The sequence below is a fragment of the Crocuta crocuta genome, unplaced genomic scaffold (assembly GCF_008692635.1).
Source record: "Crocuta crocuta isolate KB4526 unplaced genomic scaffold, BGI_CrCroc_1.0 scaffold204, whole genome shotgun sequence".
In the NCBI taxonomy this organism is placed as follows: Eukaryota; Metazoa; Chordata; class Mammalia; order Carnivora; family Hyaenidae; genus Crocuta; species Crocuta crocuta.
The window spans coordinates 1,868,202-1,873,396 of record NW_027529603.1 but is presented as its reverse complement, the minus strand read 5'-3'; positions in this window follow the sequence as shown (position 1 = coordinate 1,873,396).

The following is a 5,195-nucleotide window of genomic DNA, read 5'->3' as shown; positions in this document are numbered from 1 at the left end:
ACAGGGATAAGGGGACATACCGACCTATAGCCTGTGCTTCTTCTAGACCACATTTCAGGAACTGAAAATAGAGAACTCCCTGCCCAAGTAGTCCTAACCAGCTTCGAGAGTCCAGGCAGTCCTCTTCCACAGAGCCATTCTTCCTAGAATAGACTGCATCATTCTCTGCATCCAGAGAGTTGCCAAGAGGTAGCTATTTCCAGCGAACATGGAAGGAGCTTGTATGTATGGGGCTAGAATGTCTACACCAGGCACATGAGGCTCTTCATGGTACAGGATAGGAAGGGGAGGAAGAGGAAGAGGACAAGTAGAGCGCTGGAGCTTGGCTCTCCCCTTATCACTTCATTCCATCATGGAACTCCAAGGAGTCCAAGAAGTCTAAATTTGAACCTGACCTTCAAGTTGCTCTAAAAGCATATTTTTCAAGGCAGTAAGAAAAATGTATTTTTATTTGATTTATAACTTTTAAATATTTAAATACACAGTATGTTGGCCTTCATTTGTACTGTTGCTTCAAGCCCCACAAGTGTCTGGTGATCAGCTTGCCAGATTCTACATCTGGAATCACAGCTACAGTGCCCCTGGAAAACACACATCACCTCTGCCACCATTCCTAACCACTATCAAAATAGATTTTCTACTAATCCTGCTCCTTTGCATCACTACTATCTTTCTATTTACAATCTTCATAAGGCTTTTCTGATTGGCTAAGCCTAAATTATGTGCCCAAGGGGTCTAGAAGAATAAGTATGTGACCTTTGGGTATTTCATAATGGAAAGTAACTATTCGTTAACTAAGACTAATGTAATGGGAAATTCTTCAAATATAGGAGGGAGTTAAGGTTGTGGGCAATGAAAACAATGATAAATACCTCGATAGTCTATCCTCTGGCTATCCAACACCAACATACACCCTTTATCCCAAACCCTAACCTTCTTAAAAATTTAAGGGTATCATCTAATATAATATCACTTTTGTTCACACAACCAAAAAACTTCAGCCCTCCCCAAAGAGAAATTGTTCAGAGCTTTAGCAGCTACCACATCTGTCTTAGGTTGGTCTTCCATAATAAAATACCATAGTCTGGGTGGCTTAATCAGTTGACATTTTCTCATAGTTCTATAGGTTACAAGTTCAAGATCAAGGTGCCAGCATGGTCAATTTCTGTTGAGAGCTAGTGAGAGCTCTCTACCTATCTTGCTGATGACTGCCTTCTCACTATGTCCCATGATAGAGAGATCTCTCTTTCTCCTTTTTTTTAAAAATGTTTTTTAAAGCTTACTTATTTACTTTGAGAGAGAGTGCAGGTGTGCATGGGGGAGGGGCAGAGAGAGATGGGGGTGGGGAGAGAATCCCAAGCAGGCTCTACATTGCCAGGGCAGAGACTGACACAAGGCTCAAACCCACAAACCATGAGATCATGACCTGAGCTGAAATCAAGAATCACACACCCAACCAACTGAGCCACCCAGGCGCTGCTCCTTTTCTCTTCTTATAAGCCACAGTCTTATCAGATTAAGGACCTACCCCTTGGACCTCATTTAACCTAAATTAATTCCTAAAGACCCTATCTCCAGATAGTCACACTAAGGGTTAGGGCTTCAACATATGAATTTTCAGGGGACACAATTCAGCCCATAGCAAAAACCCAGTTCTAAATCCAAGATCTCAGGGTGGCATCTATTCTTCTTCTAGTTTGTTATGATCTCATCTCTATTCTACAAAACCTCGTAACCACCACCAACACACCTGATTGTTTAGGATAGGCTGGGTTGTGCTGAAATAACAAATGACACTAAGTCTGAGGACCTTAACACAACAAAATTCTATTCCCCATGCATATCAAGCCTGCTGTGGGTCTAGGCGGGACTTTAGCACAGCTGTGTTCCATGTGGTGGCTCAACATTCCAGGCTGCCTTGATCTCTCAGTATGTTTCTTCATTTCAACACGTGTTTCCATGATCACTGCAGCCAGGAAAAACAGTCAGAGGAACTCTTGTTTAAACACTTCTATCTACAAATGACAGATGCCATTTTTATACACATTTCATTGGTCAAAGTGGGTTATACAACCATGCTTAACTTTAAGGGAGCAACTGCCAGGAAGAGAAATAAATCAGCATCATTGTGAATAGTAATAATATTACCACAAAAATCCATCTTCAAGAATGGAATAAAGGAGGATGAAAGAAAAGGGGAGTCAATTAAAGAAATGGGGACATTTCATGGTTTCTTTTTTAATGTTTATTTTTGAGAGACAAGAGAGACAGAGCATGAGTCAGGGAGGGGCAGAGAGAGAGGAAGACACAGAGAAGCAAGCTCCAGGCTCTGAGCCGTGAGCACAGAGCCCAATGTGGAGCTTAAACCCACAAACTGTGAGATCATGACCTGAACCGAAGTTGGATGCTTAACCAACTGAACCACCCAGGCCCCCCAAAAATGGGGACATTTCAAAACCAGAAGGAAAATATGGTTCAAAGCTATAGTCAATAGCTATGAAAATAGCCCTGAGGCTTAATAGCATTTATTATGTGCTTCCTTCTCATACTAGTTTTCTATTGCTGTGTGACAGGTCACCACAAATTTAGCAACTTTAAATAATCCACGTTTATTATTTATGGAGGTCAAGAGTCCAAGTATACGTTGACTGGATCCTCTGCTCAGGGTCTCACCAAACCGAACTTAGGTGTCAGCCAGGGCTGCAAATTCATTTCAGATTGAGTCCTTTTTCAAACTCACAAAGTATTGTCAGTTGTGCTTGCAGAACCGAGGCCGTGAGTTCCTACAGCTGCCTGCAACATGGCCCTCTCTCCAACATGGTAGTTTGCTTATTCAAAAACAACATGACAGCATTTGCTGCTGCTTCTGTCTTTCTTTCTTTCTTTCTTTCTTTCTTTCTTTTTTTTTTAAGTAAACTCTACACTCCATGTGGGGCTTGAACTCATGACTCTGAGATCAAAAGTCACATGCTCTACCAACTGAATCAGCCAGGCATCTCTTTTTAAAAAATTTTAAGGCTGCTTCTTATTTCTCAACTCTAGACACTTTTTAAAAAATGTTTATTTATTTTAAGAAAGAGAAAGAGAATGTGAGCAGGGGGAGGAGCAGATAGAGAAGAGAGAGAATCCCAAGCAGGGTCCACACTATCAGCTATCAATGTGAAGCCTGGTGCAGGACTCAATCTCAGGAACTGTGAGGTCATGACCTACGCCAAAATCAAGAGCCCAGCACTCAACTGAATGAGCCACCCAGGGGCCCCTAGACATTTTCTTAAAGGGCTCACCTAATTAGGTCAGGCCCATCCAGGGTAATCTCCCTTTTGATGAACTCAAAGTCAACTGATCAGGGATCTTAATTACATCTGCAAAATCCTTCCATTTTGCCATATATTATAACCTAATCACATGAATGGTATCCCATCATATTCACAGGTCTAGAGGTCAAGAGGATTTCCTCAAAGCAAGGAGATACAGGGCATACACACCAGGGGGCAGGAATTTTAGAATTATGTTCACCACACTTCTTCTATGATTCATTTCCTCTCTACCTCCAACTGGTAGTTCACCTGGTTAACATTCTATGACTGCTAAGGGACCCAAACCTTCATACCCAAGGAAGACAAGCCCCTAGTGGTCCTGCCTGATTAAGGTTACAAGGGTCTTCCATTATCTTTGGCCACTAGGCATGGCATCACCAGGAGAAAGCGTCTCAAGTACCCCAGGTATTACCCACACATACATAGCCTCTCTCACCATTTGCCCTTCCCCTTCCTCACCAGCACTGGGATTAATCCCAACCCCTTGTCTCTCCTCTCAGCTTTTGTACTTGCTGTTTATTCTACCTGGAATATCCTCCCTCCAGCCTCACCCATCCTCAAGGCTCTGCAGAGATCCCTCCTCCATGCAGCCTCCTCTGCCTTCTCTCTGAGCCCCCAGGTTCTTCATCTCAAGCCACACAGGTCACTTTCTGCCCTTGTTTCCTACACTTCTCCCAAGCAAGCTCAGCCCAGGCCCAGGAACCTTGGGGCCAGGAGTAGCCCAAACTGCAGGAAATGAAGGAGGGGGGGTGCTTAGGAAACCCTGGCAGTGGTGTTACTTCAAGCTCCAGAGGGCAGGAGGTAGGAAGGGGTGCACTCTTGCTCAAGACTTCTCCCCATCCTGATGTCCTGTCACCTCCGGAAGTCCTGTGCAATGTTCCACCCACGCTCTGGCATTGAAGAGCTAAGCTCTGCCCCTCTGGCAGGTCCAGGACCCTCTGGATAGGACAGAAGGTTTAGAGAAGGATGAGGTGTGAAGCAGACCCCTTCCCAGGATCAGGGACTTTCAGGGGCTGAGTCATTTGGTTTCTTGCTCATTTCCAGCTCCTTCCTGGAACAAAACAGCTCAACCTCCTCAGACCAAAGCCCTGACTCCACAGCCAAGAACCACACATTTTCATTTTCTGTATACACTAGACACCCTCTAGAGGCCCTATGAGGTTTGCAGCCCAGGCTGGGAGCCTCCTATCCCCTTTTCCCTATGCAACAGATGCTCCCTGCAGGTCCTGTGAGGTTGGGAACCACAACTGGATGGACTGAAGCAGACAGAATACACACCCACACACCACCTACATATGTCCATACCCACATACACATACACAGGCACATAGTCAATCACTCATATACATCAAAGGACATACCACAGACATTTAATCTTATAATCACAATATGGACACAAGGGCATATCAGACACACACGATTCACACACAGTCACAGACACACAGACACACATGAATGCAATCTTTTCTCCTAGAAAGGAGCATTTGTGGGGCACCTTGGTGGTTCAGTAGGTTGAGCGTCTGGCTCTTGGTTTCAGCCCAGGTCATGATCTTGTGATTTGTGGGTTCAAGCCCCACGTCAGGCTCTGCATTGACAGTGAAGAGCCTGCTTGGGATTCTGTCTTTCTCCCTCTCTCTCTGCCCTTCCTGCACTCTGTTTCTCTCAAAATAAAATAAACTTTAAAAAAATTTTTTTTTTTAAANGACGCTTAACCGACTAAGCCACCCAGGCGCCCCAACTTTAAAAAATTTTTTAAAGGAAAAAAAAAGGAGCATTTTTGGGGGGAAGAAATAGCTTGAAAAGCCACCTTGGGAACAGGGTGATATCCTGGGTAATATGAAAGAGGGAGACTTGGGGCACCTGGGCGGCTCAGCCAGT